The sequence below is a fragment of the Narcine bancroftii genome, chromosome 8 (genome assembly GCF_036971445.1).
Source record: "Narcine bancroftii isolate sNarBan1 chromosome 8, sNarBan1.hap1, whole genome shotgun sequence".
In the NCBI taxonomy this organism is placed as follows: Eukaryota; Metazoa; Chordata; class Chondrichthyes; order Torpediniformes; family Narcinidae; genus Narcine; species Narcine bancroftii.
The window spans coordinates 29,987,134-30,006,623 of NC_091476.1; the positions used below are offsets into that span (position 1 = coordinate 29,987,134).

The window sequence follows — 19,490 nt, forward strand, 5'->3', positions numbered from 1 at the left end:
TATTGTTAAATAGTTTAAACTTCCAACTATTATCCTTTGCTTATCCCCTTGATATGATCAGGAGGAACCATACTCTCCATGTTGACTAGATACTCAACCTGATCAAGGTGAATAACATCATGAAACACAGCAGTTTCTGCAGGTGTACAACATTACATGTACTGTGGATGAGGCTGCTACCAGATATCCAATAAATGCAAATATAAAAATAATAATAAAATGTTAACAAAAACAGAAGGCAGGAGGTCAGACCTACAGAAATGATGAACAGAACTCGCTCCTCAGTCTCACTCGGGTGATCGACAACTTGTTCAACTACAACTTCATTTTGTAAGGATTGTACTTGTGTTTTGGAAATCCTTTGTGTCAGTATATTCTCTGATAGAATTTGCTCTTCAGAATAATTGTGTTAATTTAAAATAAAATAAATGTGTTTAAATTGCTTCATTTGCTGGAGACATCTCCTCTTTGGTTGGGAATGGGGAACCCATGCTGAGCAATAGAGATTATTAACCACTTAATTCTTTCAGAATAGAGACTAAAGTAGTTGAGTAAATTAGTACTGAAATATATGTTGTTCCAGTTTAGTCTCTCTAAAGTGAGGGTACCAATAGATAATTATTATGTATCGGACAAAATTTTGACTGAAGTTTAGGACTCAAGAATGGGTACGCACAATATCAATATGGAGGGAAATCATGAAAGTTCAGTGTTATTCAATCTTCAAGGTCTGAGGAGAGTGAGTACCTTTGGTGCTGATAGCTGCGCCTCACTAAGATGGGGATGGTAGGCATCACTGGACTCACTCATCTCCTAAATCTCTCACTTGTTGGTTCCTCATGCCACACCCTGGAAACTGCTTCAGCTAGCAGGTGAAAACACGTGTCATTACTACACCACTAGGTGATCATCCCAATAGTGGAGCAGGCGGAAGAAGAGACAACTCCCAACAGCTGAAAAGGCGGATGAGGATGCCCAACAATGAGTAGGGAGACTTGCAAGCGCGCCGCAAGAACTGCTGTGGACCCACCACACTCAGGGCTTGTCTACCTAGCATGTGAAGCCTGGATTTGGCGGACTGTGCGGAAAGAACCATCACTGGTTCAACAGGCAGAAAGGCTATTCTCAGCTATGAGTCTTGGAGCGCTAAGAGGGCACAGTGTGACACATACAGAACACTGCTGACCATCCACTGCATTCTGACCTGTCTCCAGCCGTCTCGATTATTTCTTGCCACTGGGTACAGATAGCCTGGGGCGAGTGAGTGAAGCTGACGACCTGCACAACTCTCCCTCGCTTTAATCCAAGTCGAGCGCAAGCCATGACCTCATGACTCCCTCTTCTATGTTCTGGGTACTCCATCCATGTGAACCTATGCCATTAACTGCATCATGGGAATCCAATTCAGTACCTTTCTGCAAACATGTATTGCACCTTAGTGTCACTACTATACTGTACAATATTTCACCCAGCATAAATTATGCACAGATCTCCAGTGGAGCCAATTTAAAGCCCGCCAACACAAGTAACACTATGGAAACAAACTCCACAACCTAGCAGCAGTTAAATATTTAATACTTGCATTATTTAAAAAACATTTTGGAATAGTTTTCACATAATTCCTCTGAGATACCCATTTCTAGAGTTTTGTCCAACTGACAGTCTTTTTTTCCTTTCTTCTAAGTGATTGCTTGAAAATGTAAAAATAAATTATGTTTAAACCTTCAAAGATAAAACTGGGAATTTAAAGAATATGTTCCTGCATGAGAAATAAACCAACTGATTTATTCTCTTTGAAGCAGCAGGGATGCTTCAAATGATTAACCTGGAACCAAAGAATGTTGTTTTTTTTTAAAAAAAATTATTGAAGTTATCCAAATCTGCAATAATTATACCTCACAGAAAGCTGTTATCCATGGATTTTAGAGCTGTTCCCAAAAGCATGAAGAGCAAAATTTAAGAATAAAATATACCTGAAAAGAAGCAATCAAAGAAAATTGCTTCCAATAAACCAAAGGAATATTCATGGGCAAAAACTTGATGACGTTGTCAAACTGCCCATGCTGTTGATTTACAAGGTAGGTTTGAATGCACCTCTCCCAGATCCATCACTCCAATGTCAAATGACAACAGTTTGCACATCTGAGGAACCATGAAAATGAAGTGCAATCTGCACTCAAATCAGCTGAATGAGCTTGCTGAATCAATGCAAAGCTACAGCATTTTGTTCAAAGAAATATAAAAAAGCCCACAAAGCATTTTATAACTTACCAATTAAATGCATTTAAAAAAACTCAAATAGTCCATAACATTGTAAAGTAATTTCTGCTTACCATTCTCACATGCAGCTATTTCACCCCCCCCTCCCCCATTATTCCTATACATGAGTCCAGAGGGTTAATGCCTCACCACAACCCCAAGGGAATTGCAAATATTTGACCTTTGCCGATGAAGAATCTTAACATCATAGCACGGACAGGAAATGCCTAACAAGGTATGGCCAGCAGGTTCATCCCACATTTTCAGAAAGTCGCAGGAATTGATTCAATCTGTTTGCTGCAGAATTGGAGGAATTTTCCAGCATTCTTCTGCCTTTATAATCCTGAGGCAGTAAATAAAATCTCATAAAGAATATTTCATCTTGAGATCCCACACTGAATGAAAATGTGAACCATACTGCAGTATTTTTAGAATCTGGTGTTGAAAATAATGCATGGCTTATCTCCCTCTTCATAGAATTACGTGATAATCATTTTCTTCTGAGTTTTAATTCCACCAAATTTTAATTTTTTTTTTAACTGCTTAACTCTTTCACAATAGATACTAAAGTAGATAAGAAAATTAGTATTGAAATATAGTCTTGTTGCAGTTCTGCAGTTCACGTGAAGCCATGCCATTAACTACATCATGGGAATCCAACTGAGTACAACTGCCCTTTTTGCAAACATGTATTGCACCTTAATGTCACTACTGTCAACAGGTCTGGTGTAATTTATGTGCATTTCTCTTACCTTGTTGTAAACCTCGTAAATATAATGAAGCTAGAGCTCCAGCAGAACATGCTCTACTAAAGACAATAACTCTTGGCTGAATAGCAGTGTCTTGGTGTGATGGTGAATCCTTTTGAGACGACATATGAAACTTTTACAGAAAATACTTTACACACATATACACTAAAAATATAGATCATTAATCTCTAAATTCCACCCTTGATTTGAATAGAAATGACTATTTTCATTGTATTAACAACAGACTAGATTGTCAACTGGAAGCATGAACTTAAAAATTGTTTCAGTAGTATACTATGATGACTTATTCATTCGCTACAAGGAAGATAAACAAATATTGAATTTAAATTTACAGCTGGCTTGTATTTTATGATTCAAATATTTTATGTTCAAATGTAATTTTTAAAAAAACTATCATCACTTTGCTTTCAAACAATACTTCTATTTGAAGGAATTGTATGGTTAGCAAGTCTTCCTTGTAATACAGTAAGAGACTTCACCCATATATACCAAAGGAACTGGACTCTATCATACCTGAGGCTACTGTGGGTTAATTATCTTTCTTGCACAGGATCAAGAGACGGTGAGCTCTCATTTTCTCTCAAATAACTCTCCACTCTCCTCCGGCAATGCTGAGGAAGATGTTGAAAGTTGCTGGTGTACCTTTAGCCACAAAGTGATTTGTGATCTGCCAACCCAATGTTCCATCCAGGCCTTTCTATTCCCGCTGAGACATACTCTGCAGAAGGTTGATCGATGTCCATAATGAGAAAGAATGGGATGACAAAACAATTCAAGATTCATCTTCTTGATGCTTGAACTGGAAAATGACAAAAGACAAATCATCAGGTCTGGCGTAATTTATGTGCATTTCTTTTATCTTGTTGTAAACATCATAAATATGATGAAGGTAGAGCTACAACAGAACATGGTCTACCAAAGTCAATAGCTCTTGGCTGAATAGCAGTGTCTGGCTGTGATGGTGAATCCTTTTGAGATGACATATAAAACTTTTACAGAAAATATTTTACACACATATACACTAAAAATAAAGATCATGAATATTTTGTGAATGCTACACATTCCCTGAGAATTTTAAAGTAGCATGTGTGGATCTTCAGAAATTTGTTGGGAAATTAATATGGACTTCTTTTTGCTCACGGCATTGGTGCGTACACTTACTCCTCACTGATAGCATGCAGTGCAGAAAAACCTGATGCCTTTCAGTGGCCAATACTAATTTGCTGATTGGACCACCATGTTGCAACATATCACTTCAGCCTGTGGCCTCTTTAGAAAATGCTCAACAAAAAGTTGCAGCTCGATGATCTTCGGGGTCAGGGAGAGTGAAGAGGTGACACTGGGGAAATGGGAGACAGACAAGTAGAGTCAGGAAGGGGAAAGGAAGGAGTCTGGAACTAGAGAGTACCTCTATGGCTGTACCCCTTAACCATAAGTACTCCTGAATGAGTACTGTTGGTGGGGACAGCCTACCTGTGGAAAGCAACAGTGGCTGTGCCTCTGGCACAGAGTCCAGCCATGTGGCTCAGAAGGGTAGGGAAAGGAAGAGAAAAGCAGTTGTGATAGGGGTCTCTATGGTTTGGGGGTCAGACAAGCATTCTTTGGACACAGGAAAGAAACTTGGATGGTGGTTGGCTTCCCAGGATGTTTCAGATCGCATCCAAGATATCCTGCAATAGAAGGGAGAACAGCCAAAGGTCGTGGTACATATTGGTACCAATGACATAGGTAGGAAAAGTGAAGAGGTCCTGGAAAAAAAAAGACTAAATGGTGTTCGGAAGGAAGTTGAGAAACAGGACCACAAAGGTAATAATCTCTGGATTACTGCCTGTCCAAGCGACAGTGAGTATAGGAATAGAATGAGGTGGATGATAAATGCATGGCTGAGGGATTAGAAAAGGGGCCAGGGGTTCAGATTTCTGGACCATTGGGACTTATTTTGGGGCCGATGTGACCAGTACAAAAAGGACAAGCATGGTTACTTCAAGTGCCGCATTTTAGATGTTTCAGAAAGGACAGGGAGGGAGACAAAAGAGGTGGGGGTGTGGCACTGTTGATCAGAGGTAGTATCTTGGTGGATGTCATAGAGAGATTGTCTACATCGGAGTCTCTGTGGGTGGAGGTTAAGAACAGGAAGGGATCAATAACTTTACTGGGTGTTTTTTTTATAGGGCATCCAATGGGAACAGGGATATCGAGGAGAAGATACAAAACACGTCCTGGAAAGGTGTAATAATATAGTTTTTGTGATGGGAGATTTGAATTTCCAAAGTATTGATTGATTGGCATCTCCCTCGAACAATGGGTTTAGAAGGGATGGAGTTTATTAGGTGTGTTCAGGAAGGTTTCTTGATACAATATGCAGATACATGTAGGCCTACAAGAGGAGAGACCATACTTGATTTGGTATTGAGAAATGAACCTGGTCACCAGACATAGGGAGGTATGCCTGCGCAACCGGTTGTGGCCTTCTCTACGTTGTTGGCTAGAAGAGCCATCTTGTTCAAATGGAAAGAATCTAGACCTCCAACAATATTTCAATCATTCTCTCATAGGGAAAAAAATTAGATGTCATGTATTTGATTCATCGGTGAAATTTGAAAATACATGCTGACCTTTTATGTCTTATTTTCATTTGACGTAAATGGTCTTTTTAAAATGTGGTTAGATGTACTCACTCTTCCAGATGAGATATAGTCATACCTTTATTGTTTTGATTCATCGTACTCATGATAAGATGCTCAGATTTTTTTTCTGGTAAGTTTTCTCTTTTATTAATAGAGTACTTTAGGTGATTTTTCTGTTCCTTTTTTTCATTTCACTGTATTTATTATTAAAAACCAATAAAAAAGGTTGGAAAGAAAATAAACTGGTCAGATATCAGATCTTTTTAGAGATGGTGATCTTATTTCTATCTTCTTTACAATAGCATTGGAGAGAAATGTTAGAAAAGAGTTTAATTGAATTAAGGGGAATTATGAGGCTATCAGGAAGGAAATGGGAAGTTTAAATTGGGAATAGATATTCTCATGGAAAAGTATGGAAGAAATGTGACGAATGTTTTGTGTGGAGTTCTGCTTGGGTACATTCCAATGAGATGGCGAAGTTATGGTAGGGTCAGGAATTGTGGTGTACCAAAGCTATAACAAATCTAGTCAAGATAAAAAGAAAAGCTTACAAAAGGTTCAGAGACCAAGGTAATGTTAGAGATCTATAAGATTATATAAGGCTAACAGGAAGGAGTTTCAAAAGGAAATTAGGAGCCAGAAGAGGTCATGAGAAGGCCTTGATGGATAGGATTAAGGAAAACCCCAAAGCATTCTGCAAGGATGTGAAGAGCAAAAGAATAAGATGTGAAAGAATAGGACCTATTAAGTGTGACAGTGGAAAAGTCTGTAGGGAACCGGAAGAAATAGCAGAGATACTTAATGAATACTTTACTTCAGCATTCACGACAGAAAAGGAAAGGATCTTGGAGATTGTAGCGGTGGCTTGCAGCAGATTGAAAAGCTTGAGCATGGAGATATTAAGAGAGAGGATGTGCTGGAGTTTTTGGAAAGCGACAAGTTGGATAAGTGGCCAGGACTGGATGAGATGTACCCCAGGTTACTGTGGGAGGTGAGGGAGTAGATTGCTGAACCTCTGGTGATGATCTTTGAATCATCAATGGGGATGGGATAGGTTCCAGAGGATTACAGATGTTGTACCTTCAATCAAGAAAGAAAATAGAGATAGCTCAGGAAATTATAGACCAGTGAGTCTTACTGCTTGTCCCATTGGTTGCTTCCATTCTTCTATTCTTTTGCTCCATTGTCTGGCATCTCCAGTCCCTTTGTTTTTTTCAAGGAAAGTAAAATCCCCTTTATCCGGCAATCAATTAACTGGGAATTCAAACAAATGACAAAATAAATAAATAGATTTAAAAAGAAATAAGAATAAACAAAATTTTAAATAAAAGTTTAATACTGTAAAAGTAAAGAGAAACTCAGCAGGTCAAACAGAGCAGGAGGGTTGAGCTCATGGAGTTGTTCAAGTGAACCGGTGCGGACTCGAAGGGCCGACATGGCCTGTTTCCACGCTGTAAAAAAGTTAAATGTTGTTTGAAGCAACCAACATCCCCTTAGGAACAAACATTCAGTCAGCAGATCGTGCCCACCCTCAGAAGTTTCAATAAAGTTGTGTTTTAATAAAATGGCTGTGCCCAGGATGAAGAGCCTATCCCTGGCTGGTCAGAGTCTTTATTTTTATTAATATATTATTAAGTATATTAGTAAGGCTTTATCTGTAAACTTGGGGGAGGGGGCGTTAATTATTATAGCAACACTGCTGCAACACTCACGAATGGAGTTTGAACTTAAATGTAGGTCATGCAAGGGCCTGTCCATGATACTGGTGTGAAGGTGAGTTGGTTTTTCAGCTCAAGAGGAGGGGGTTACTTATGATGGCAGCACGGTTAGCGTAGCAGTTAGCGAAACACTGTTTCAGCGCCAGTGACTTGAATTCGAATTTAAATTTTGTTAGTTTCGGGAATTACTTTTAAAGTAATTGAAGTGAACTTCATATACTTAAAAAGTACAATACTGATTTTTTTTTCAAATTACTTTATATTTTGCACTGTCTTTTGTCTTTTAAACCTTGTATTCTTAATGCAGGTGTATTGGTTAGGAATTGTGGGAGTGAATTTTAGATCATTGGAAAATTCGCATATCAAACATCCATAATCCCGGTAGGTGCAGGATAATTGGGATTTTACTGTATAACAGGCTGACTAAGGAGAAGCAAGATGGGGAGGTGTAATCTCAGCAAGGGCCACGTCAACAACAGGTTTTGCAGATTTAACTATTCTCTGACCTAAATCTTCGGGTGAAAAGCCTTCACTTCAGTAAGGAATTATTTGAATAAGTGACAAGCAAGATGGATAAAGGAGATGCAGTATATGTTGTCTATTTCTTTTTTTTTTTAAATTTTTTATTTTTCACACCATAAATCACAATAGCCATGCTATACACTTTTTCTTTTCCACACATTTACAGTGACTTTTTCTCCCTCCCCCCTCCCTCCTCCCAAGCCACCCCCCCACCCCCCCCCCTCTCATCCATTTTAGGTATACAATCTAGGTTGCATTAATTCAGTTAGACAATGTTGTCATTCAGCAAAAATACACCAGAAATTCTACTGAGTCCATTCTTTTCTTTTCTTCTCCTTCCATCAACTTAGGTAATGTTTGTTCCCGGTAGGTTTTCGCTATTGTATTTAATGTAAGGCTCCCATACTTGTTCGAATATTTCAATATTATTTCTTAAACTATATGTTATTTTTTCTAATGGAATACATTTATTCATTTCTATATACCATTGTTGTATTTTCAAATTATCTTCCAATTTCCAGGTTGACATAATACATTTTTTTGCTACGGCTAGGGCTATCTTGACAAATCTTTTTTGTGCATCTTCCAAGTCAATTCCAAATTCTTTATTTTTTATGTTACTTAGGAGAAAGATCCCTGGATTCTTTGGTATATTGTTTTCTGTTATTTTATTTAATATCTGATTGAGATCATCCCAAAATTTTTCTACTCTCTCACATGTCCAGATTGCATGAATTGTTGTTCCCCTTTCTTTTTTACATCGAAAACATCTATCAGATACTGTTGGGTCCCATTTATTTAACTTTTGCGGTGTAATGTATAGTCTGTGTAACCAATTATATTGTATCATACGCAGCCTCGTATTTATTGTATTTCTCATCGTTCCAGAGCATAACTTCTCCCATGTTTCCTTTTTTATCTTTATATTTAAATCTTGTTCCCATTTTTGTTTAGTTTTACCATTTGTTTCCTCATTCTCCTTTTCTTGCAGTTTAATATACATATTTTTTATAAATCTTTTGATTAACATTGTATCTGTAATCACATATTCAAGGTTACTTCCCTCTGGTAAACTCAAGTTGCTTCCTAATTTATCTTTCAAGTAGGATCTCAGTTGGTAATATGCCAGCGCTGTATCTCCAGTTATATTGTACTTATCTCTCATTTGTTCAAAGGATAAGAATCTACTTCCTGAAAAACAATTTTCTATTCTTTTAATCCCTTTTTTTTCCCATTTTCTAAAGGCAAGGTTGTCTATTGTAAAAGGGAGTAGCTTATTTTGCGTCAATATTAGTTTTGGTATTTGGTAATTTATTTTATTTCTTTCTACATGAATCTTCTTCCATATATTGAGGAGATGGTGTAATACTGGAGAAGTTCTATGTTGTACCAATTTTTCGTCCCATTTATATAATATGTGTTCAGGTATCTTTTCCCCTATTTTATCTAATTCTAGTCTCGTCCAGTCTGGTTTTTCCCTTGTTTGATAAAAATCTGATAGGTACCTTAATTGTGCGGCTCTATAATAATTTTTGAAGTTTGGCAATTGTAAGCCTCCTTGTTTATACCATTCTGTTAATTTATCTAGTGCTATCCTCGGTTTCCCCCCTCTCCATAAAAATCTCCTTATTATTTTCTTTAACTCTTTGAAGAATTTTTCTGTCAGTTGTATTGGCAATGCCTGAAATAAGTATAGTATCCTTGGAAAAATGTTCATTTTAATACAGTTTATCCTTCCTATCAGTGTTAGTGGTAGCTCTTTCCAATGCTCTAAATCGTCCTGTAATTTTTTCATTAGTGGATTGTAATTGAGTTTATATAATTGGCCTAGATTTTTGTTTATTTGCACACCTAGGTATCTTATTGCCTGCGTTTGCCATCTGAATGGGGATTCCTCCTTAAATTTTGAGAAATCCGCGTTATTCATAGGCATTGCTTCACTTTTATTTACGTTTATCTTGTATCCCGACACTTCTCCATATTCCTTCAATTTCTTATATAGTTCTTTTATTGATAGTTCTGGTTCTGTTAAGTACACTATCACATCATCCGCAAACAGACTGATTTTATATTCCCTGTCTTTTATTTTTATTCCTTTTATATTATTATCTCTTCTTATCGATTCTGCTAGTGGTTCTATAGCTAGCGCAAACAATAATGGTGATAGTGGGCATCCCTGCCGCGTTGACCTGCTTAAGTTAAATTGCTTTGATACATGTCCATTTACTGTCACTTTCGCTAACGGTCCCTCATATAATGCTTTAATCCAATTAATAAACTTCTCCGGTAAACTGAATTTTTGCAATACTTTGAACAAGTAATTCCATTCTACTCTGTCGAAGGCCTTCTCTGCGTCTAAAGCAACTGCTACTGCCGGTGCTTTATTTCCTTCTACTGCATGAATTAAGTTAATAAATTTACAAATATTGTCTGTTGTGCGTCTTTTTTTGATAAATCCAGTTTGGTCTAAATTTACCATTTTCGGTACCTGTTCTGCTAATCTGTTTGCTAATAGTTTAGCTATTATCTTATAATCTGTGTTTAGCAGAGATATTGGTCTATATGACGCTGGTGAGAGTGGATCTTTCCCTTGTTTTAGTATCACTGTAATTATTGCTGTTTTACATGAATCTGGTAAGTTTTGTGTCTCATCAATCTGGTTGATTACATCCAGGAGGGGCGGTATTATTAGGTCTTTAAATGTTTTGTAGAATTCTATTGGGAGTCCATCCTCTCCTGGTGTCTTATTATTTGGTAAATTTTTTATTATCTCTTGTATTTCTACTGTTCCAAATGGTTCTGTTAATTTATTTTGTTCCTCTATTTGTAGTTTTGGTAGTTCAATTTTAGTCAAAAATTCATCTATTTTCCCTTCTTTCCCTTCGTTTTCGGTTCGGTATAATTGTTCATAGAATTCTCTGAAGTTTTCCTTAATTTCTTTTGGATTATATGTAATTTGTTTGTCTTTTTTCCTTGTTGCCAATACCATTTTCTTAGTTTGCTCTGTCTTAAGCTGCCATGCTAAGATTTTGTGTGTTTTTTCACCTAGTTCATAATATTTCTGTTTTGTCTTCATTATATTCTTCTCCACCTTATATGTTTGTAATGTTTCATATTTTATTTTTTTATCCGCCAATTCTCTTCTTTTGGTTGTATCTTCCTTTATTGCTAATTTTTTTTCTATGTTTATTATTTCCCTTTCCAACTGCTCTGTTTCCTGATTATAGTCCTTCTTCATCTTGGTTGCATAACTTATTATTTGCCCTCTAATGAATGCTTTCATTGCGTCCCATAGTATAAACTTATCTTCCACTGATTCCGTATTTACTTCAAAGTACATTTTTAATTGTTTTTCAATAAATTCTCTAAAATCCTGTCTTTTAAGTAGCATGGGGTTTAATCTCCATCTATACATTCTTGGAGGGATGTCCTCTAGCTCTATTGCCAATAACAGGGGTGAGTGGTCCGATAATAGTCTAGCTTTATATTCCGTTTTCCTAACTCTCCCTTGAATGTGGGCTGATAACAGGAATAGGTCTATCCTTGAGTATGTTTTATGTCTAGTCGAGTAGTATGAGTATTCCTTTTCTTTTGGGTTTTGTTTCCTCCATATGTCCACAAGTTTCATTTCTTGCATTGATTTAATTATAAATTTGGTTACTTTGTTCTTCCTGTTAATTTTTTTCCCCGTTTTATCCATATTTGGATCCAAATTCAGATTGAAATCCCCTCCTATTAGTATGTTCCCTTGCGTATTAGCTACCTTCAAAAAGATATCTTGCATAAACTTTTGATCTTCTTCGTTAGGTGAATATATATTAAGTAGATTCCAAAGCTCTGAATATATCTGACATTTTATCATAACATATCTCCCTGCTGGATCTATTATTTCCTCTTCTATTTTAAATGGCACATTTTTGCTAATTAATATAGCCACTCCTCTTGCTTTTGAATTATACGATGCTGCTGTTACATGTCCTACCCAATCTCTCTTTAATTTCTTGTGCTCCAATTCAGTTAAGTGTGTTTCTTGGACAAATGCTATATCTATTTTTTCCTTTTTCAGTAAATTTAGTAGTTTCTTCCTTTTAATTTGGTTATGTATTCCATTAATATTTAGAGTCATATAGTTCAGCGTAGCCATTTTATATTTTGTTTATCTTCTCTTTCCGTTTTTCCATCATTACCTTTCCTCCTTTTCCATTTCTGTTTTCTTATTTTCAACTCTTTAACAGACAACATTCCTACAACATCCAACATTTTCCTTATTCTCCTATTTCTATCTTCTTTATCCCCAATCTCCCCTTCCCCTCCTGAGTTGCCCTTTATCCCTTGTCGGACAACCACATCTCCCCTCTCCATTTGGATTTGCGAATCCACTCGCAAGCGTCAACTGATTTTGCAGTGACCGCTCTTTTCCCCCACCCAGCCCCCCCCAGAAAAGATTTCGCTTTTTATATGTCACAAAGGTCACTCTTTTAATTCCTTCCTTATTCTCTCTATTCCATTACATTCCCTTATTAATTCTTGTCTATACTCTCTATGTTTTCCTCTAATTACAGATACTTTCACATATGCCCATTGTCTCTATTCACTCTTATACCTCTTTACCCGCATACATAGCAATCGTGGTCATTTTTACCCTCCTTACCCGTCTTCATCCCTCAGTCTATTTTTGTCTTTACCCACATACATATCAATCGTGATCATTTTTGCTCTCATTACCCGTCTTCATCCCTCAGTCTATTTTTGTAATTGTTCTGCAAATTTTCGTGCTTCTTCTGGATCCGAGAATAGTCTGTTTTGTTGTCCTGGAATAAATATTTTCAATACCGCAGGATGCTTCAGTGTAAATTTATATCCTTTCTTCCATAAAATCGTTTTTGCTGTATTGAACTCTTTTCTCTTCTTTAGGAGTTCAAAGCTTATATCTGGATAAATGAAGATTTTTTGCCCTTTATACTCCAGTGGTTTGTTGCCCTCTCTTACTTTTTCCATTGTCTTCTCCAGTACCTTTTCTCTTGTAGTATATCTTAGGAATTTTACTACAATAGATCTTGGTTTTTGTTGTGGTTGTGGTTTAGAGGCCAATACTCTATGTGCCCTTTCTATTTCCATTTCTTGCTGTAGTTCTGGACATCCTAGGGTCTTAGGGATCCACTCTTTTATAAACTCCCTCATATTCTTGCCTTCTTCATCTTCCTTAAGGCCCACTATCTTTATGTTATTTCTTCTGTTATAATTTTCCATTATATCTATTTTTTGGGCTAGTAATTCTTGTGTCTCTTTAGTTTTTTTATTAGATTCCTCCAATTTCTTTTTTAAGTCTTCTACCTCCATTTCTGCTGCTATTGCCCGTTCTTCCATCTTGTCCATTTTTTTCCCCATTTCTGTTAAGGTCATATCCATTTTATTTTTTTTTTTTCTGTGTTGTTTATTCTTCTTCTTAAATCATTGAATTCCTGTGTTTGCCATTCTTTAAATGACTCCATGTATCCTCTAACAAGAGCAAGTATATCCTTTACCTTGCCTTTCCCTTTATCTATTTCACTGTATTCTTCCTCTTCTTCTTCCTCTAGGTTGACCATCTGTTGTTTCTTTGCTGCCCTTTCCTCCACTTCTTTCTTGTTTCCATTGTTTTCTGTGGTCTCTTCTTGCTGCAGGTGTTCTGCAGCTGTCGTTGCCGGCTGTGGAGATCGACTCCCCAGCTGGTCCCCCCTCCCGTCGGTGTGTTTTTTTTCTTGCGCATCGCGCATGCGCGACTCCTCGCGCATGCGCGGTTGCGCACTTTTACTCGGCTCTGTGAGCCATTGTTGTAGTTCTTTTTCTACCGACCTGAGGTAGTGGGGTCTTCTCTCCACAGCGGGCCTCTTCGGACAGGTAAGGCCTTCACCTTTTTCCTCCGTTGTCTTCTCTTCCTCTCTTCTTTCCGTTGATTTTGATTTTTCTCCTTTTGTCTCCATCTTCTTTCCACCTTTATACTCACTTTTCTTTAACTTGTATTTCTGTGCCTTTGTATTTTCTCTTGTTTTTCCCGACTTTTCTGGAGAGGGCTGGAGTTCACCGTCCGGCCACTACTCCATCACGTGACTCCTCCTCATATGTTGTCTATTTCGATGTTCTAAAGGCATTTGACAAGGCGTTCCACCTGAGGTGACTCAACGAGATAACAACCTATGGTATAATGGGCAACTTACTTGCCAGGAAGAAGAGAGTTGGAAGACAAGGATCATTTCTGATTGGCTGCCAGTGGTTTTCCACAGGAATTGGGACCATCTCTTCTTTTTTGTGTTGTATATTAATGATTTGCATTATGGACTGAATGGCTTTGTGGCAAAGTTTGTGAATGATATAAAGATGGGCGGAGGAGCAGCTAGTGTAGAGGAAACAAGGAGGATGTTGAAAGACATGGGCTGATTAGGAGAATGGGCAGAGAAGTGGCAAATGAAATATAATGATAGAAAATGGTACAAAAAATAAACAGGTAGACTAATTTTTAAATGGGGAGAAAATTGAAAATACGCAGATGCAAAGCGACCTGGGAATCCTCGTGCAGGAGAACCTGAAGGTTAACCTGCAGGTCAAGTCACTGGTGAAGAAGGCCCTTCGAGTCCGCACCAGTTCACTTGAACAACTCCATGAGCTCAACCCTCCTGCTCTGTTTGACCTGCTGAGTTTCTCTTTACTTTTACAGTATTAAACTTTTATTAAAAATTTTGTTTATTCTTATTTCTTTTTAAATCTATTTATTTATTTCATCATTTGTTTGAATTCCCAGTTAATTGATTGCCGGATAAAGGGGATTTTACTTTCCTTGAAAAAACAAAGGGACTGGAGATGCCAGACAATGGAGCAAAAGAATAGAAGAATGGAAGCAACCAGTGGGACAAGCAGGAATAGAATGCAAGACCAGGGATATAACGTTGAGGCTTTGTAAGGCACTGGTGAGACTTCACTTGGGGTATTGTGAGCAGTTTTCCAAGACTTGCTGAAGTTGGAGAGTGTTGAAAGGAGGTTCTCTAAGGTGATTCCCAGATTGAAAAGGTTATCATATGAGGAGCTTTTGACAGCTCCTGGGCTGCATCCATTCTAATTTGGGATAATGAGGGTGTAGGGGAATCTAATTGAAACATTTTGAATGATCAAAGGCATGGATAGAGTAGATGTAGAAAGGTTGTTTTCCATGCTGGAAGAGTCTCGGACTGCTCAAGGCAGAACTTTTGAGAATCTACCTAGAATGGTGGTAAATCTGTGGAATTTGGAGGCCAGGTCATTGGGTGCATTCAAAGCAGAGTTTTACAGGTTCTTGATTAGCTAGGGCATCAGGAGAGACAAGTAGGCAGTGGGGTTGAGTAGGGAAATAGATCTTACTGTATGGGGCCTCTGTCGGTTGTGATAGTAGCTGGAGTGGCCTCTCCAGGGCACAAGCCATGGTAGAGTTGATATGAATATCTGTCTGTTGCCCATGCAGTGGGACCTCCCATCCATGCTAATTGCAGGTCCATAGGAACAACGAAAGTCAATGCAGTTTGGTGCCAGCAGCATCGCAGGAGTTACCATGCCAGTATTGGTACTCTGATTCTGGATTTTTCCTTGGCGTTTACTCCCAAAGCCTTTCCCATTAGCAGGTATAGACACAAGGCAGTGGAGGTTTGAAATTGGAGTTTTCCCTCTCCTAGATTAGATACCATCTGTGGTTTACAAGCTCCATCTGCCTGGAGCAACTGGTTTCAGCGAACCAATGGCCAGTCTTTTCCCCTCCTTCTATCAGTGAGGACAGCTCTGCTGGGTGTAAGAGCTATGCCACACGTGAGTGCCAAGAGTTGGACTTGGTTGTCAGAGGCTGTTTGAGACGTTCGCCACGAAGAGCATTGAGCAGTGGGAGCTCGTCCCCACTACCACCCTTCAGCTATGACAACCTTCAGAGAAATGAATTAAATGGTGGGGCATACCTGATGGGCAGAATAACCTATTTCTGCTCTTATGTCTTATGGTCTCATGGACATCCTTCCCAAAACATGCTGCTTGCTACAGTTTCAGCTGCAAACACAGGGTAGATCAAGGATAACATTTCAAGATGTCTCAATGAAGTTTTATACTTCTAACTATTTCCAGGTTGAAAATGGAGATATTTACTAAATCTCATAATCCATATCCAACGTTTGTATTTAGGAGTGATTGAGTCTCGTTCAATTCCCCTCTTGTCAGAAGCAAACACATAGGGAGCATATATGGCCTTGTGAGGAATGTGCTCTTTTTCAATATATACTTATTGATTTGAGGGCACAACATATTAATCTTACTTTGCACTGGAATTGAAAGGGATACCATTCCATCAATGTCTTGTCTCTAGACTGTTAATTGTACCATTTCATTTGCATGCCGGACTCCAGACTCCACACACTAGCACTCCATTCTAAACTCTGTCAGCACTCAACAATAGCACACAGAAACCCTACATAAGCTGTGGAAAGTTTGCACCACCACATAACTCTTTCCCCACTCTGTCTTCAAACACCAGTCAACTGGAGGCTACTCAGGCCTGGAGAAAGGAGTGGTGATTTTTATCATTGATACCTGTCTTTCTGGAGAGATGGCTCCTGAGTACAGTCACTACCAGTTGAACAATTTAGTTCTGAAGACCAGGCTTACTTCAGAAATAAAATTGTCAGAGGTGAGCTGCAATTTTGCAACTGGGAAATTTAAAATAAGCTGGAAATAAACCATGACCTTTAATTGCCTCATTTGGTTACTCTCTAGAAGAGGTTATATCTTTGACCTTAACCCAAAAGAGAATCCGAGTTTTTTCCTCGCTACTAGCCATACAAGCAATTTTGATGAAATGAAAGGATAGCTCGCACTTACATGATATTGATGTCTTTTTTAATTTTGGAAGAAAATTAGATACAATATTAAAGATAGGTTTGAATTTGATAAGATGTGGAGTCCATTTATGGATTACTATCACAATTTAAAGTTGTAGGTGGTGTGGATGCTACTGGGGTCTCATGTCCAGCACCTGAGGATCACCATTCAATTCATATGCTCATTAATTAGACAGGATTACCTTGTTTAGAGGTAGGGGTCGATTAATTAGATTATTAGTAGAGGCTTTTTTTCTCCTTTTTGATGTTTTTTTAAATTAATTTAAACCTCTAGCTCAATGGGGTGAATATTGATGTGTTTTTTCTTCAATTATTGTAGAACAAGATTCCTACTTTGGTTATTTTTATTCCCTCTGTATATATAACATTTTAGTTGTACTTTGTATATGTCCTACTTAATATTAATGTTTAACTTTACTTATATTTCTCATATTTTTTTAAACATGTTTGATAATATATATATATATACATATAAACATCGAAGTACTCGAGATGGCAGAGGCCGACAGCATCGAATCCACGCTGCTGAAGATCCAACGGCGCTGGGTAGGTCACGTCTCCAGAATGCCTTCATCGCCTTCCCAAGATTGTGTTAATATGGCGAGCTCTCCACTGGCCACCGAGACAGAGGTGCACCAAAGAAGAGGTACAAGGACTGCCTAAAGAAATCTCTTGGTGCCTGCCCCATTGACCACCGCCAGTGGGCTGATCTCGCCTCAAACCGTGCATCTTGGCGCCTCACAGTTCAGCGGGCAGCAACCTCCTTTGAAGAAGACTGCAGAGCCCACCTCACTGACAAAAGACAAAGGAGGAAAAACCCAACACCCAACTCCAACCAACCCATTTTCCCTTGCAACCGCTGCAACCGTGTCTGCCTTGTCCGCATCGGACTTGTCAGCCACAAACGAGCCTGCAGCTGACGTGGACATTACCCCTCCATAAATCTTCGTCCGCGAAGCCAAGCCAAAGAAGAAGAAAGAAAGAAACATAATATGATTTATGCCATGCTTTTAATTAAGATTATATGTACTTTGGATTTTCTTCTTATTAAAAACCAATATTTTTAAAAGAAAGATCATTTGAGGAAATAAGGAAGCTTTATTTGTCACAAGCTTTCACTGAGATTGGTAATTTTGGATCAGTTGTTTAGATTATTGATTAAGATAATATAGATTCACCCACCTTAATACTGATGGAAAGATAGTGGGTGGAGGATGTGGTCAAGCACATCAGAAGCTTTGAACAGTTTGACCAGAATGAGAATAGGCAGTTAATCTTTTATTCAGCTGCCTGATTTGTGAACTTCATAAGTGCCTTTTCAATTAAAAGTTAAAATTCTGTAGTTCACATATTATACATTTATTGATTTTTTTTGCACTTAATGCGCACAAAATAGTTGCAGGTCTATGACAATTTCAAATAATAATGCGTCACATAAGATGTTTCTGAACATCTGTGAGGGGAAAAAAGGCAGATAATAAAATGTGAATTTATTCTTTTTTACTCAAACAAGATGATCCCACATTGAACTACAAATGTTCTTTATTTTATATGCATGTATGTCTGTTTGTTTGACTGTTCTCCATTCAAATTAATGTGGAGCACTATAGAAATGTCCAAGGAAGGTCAGTAGGGGTAACATTTGATGCTGAATGTCATGACAACATTGAATTTAACCTTTAAGGTTAAATGTAGTTCAAAAGTTCAGAAAAAAATTGAACTTGCACCAGGGACACCTCAATTAGTCACAGTGCTGTGCGTCAATGTTTAGAATAAAAACAAATGGCCAAACCCAGTTCAATATGGGCCCAAAAAAGCAAAGCAACATTGGCAGAAGCTCTTTACAAGCCCATAGAGTTAGACAAAGGAGAGAGCAAGAGACAGCAGAGGAACATCAGTCTCGCCCCTCACTGTTTATGCTTCCAGACATACAAGGAGCAGGCAGCAGGAACCAGAACAGCAGTGATACTCCTGTTTCAGTGTTCAGACCTCCAGACAGGCAAGGAGCAGGCATGTGTTACTTTGAGTGGATTTACTGTGATCATTGGAAAATTAAGTAATGGCAAATAGCCTCTTAATTAAATGAATTAAAATTTATTTTAATTGCAGATGGAATTTGCTGGGAATTTTCTGAGGTGAGAAGACAAATGGCCAATACCTTACTCGGAATGGATATGATAAACCAACTTGACAAGGTATTGATGAAATGACAAATGCCCTGGGGATAACAAAAAAAATGTGGGAACAGTATCAATTTTTGATGGGGGGGGAGAAACCAGATACTTTCAATGGAATAAACACATTTTTACCTGCTGTGCTGAATGAGATTAATATAATTCAATTAGTTCATGTATTACAATTTGCTTGAAAAATATTTCACCAGGTAAACAATACAAAAATGGAGTCACGCTGATGTTCAACTAATGAACAAAGGGAAAACTGAGATGAAGGGGATTCATGACACATCCACAACGATCCATAAACAATGAATAAACTAATAAAAAAATAAAAGGTTTGCTAAACTAAAAATATATGAACCTGCTCAGAAACAAATCTATTCCATTCAATCAAAAGGAACAAGAAACCATTTTATTTTGTACAGTGATGTTGCCACTAACTCAAAGTCAATTCAAACAATTGTTAATGCATACACATTAGTTCAATTAAGTTAATCTTCAGCCAACACATATACATTTATATATTCCCCTG

The 19,490-nt window shown here is 37.8% G+C and overlaps 1 long non-coding RNA gene across 1 annotated transcript in view; it reads right to left on the reverse strand.

Annotated features, from left to right (window-relative positions):
* Positions 1–3,017: 3,017 nt before the first annotated feature.
* The window catches only part of LOC138740571 (uncharacterized), a 589,788-nt gene continuing 573,315 nt past the window's right edge, over positions 3,018–19,490 (reverse strand). Inside the window, exons 12-15 of the long non-coding RNA XR_011343011.1 lie at positions 6,795–6,910; positions 5,733–5,850; positions 3,543–3,828; positions 3,018–3,120 (exon numbers count right to left, since the gene is read on the reverse strand). This is a non-coding gene — a long non-coding RNA (uncharacterized lncRNA). The remainder of the gene's footprint in view (positions 3,121–3,542; positions 3,829–5,732; positions 5,851–6,794; positions 6,911–19,490) is intronic.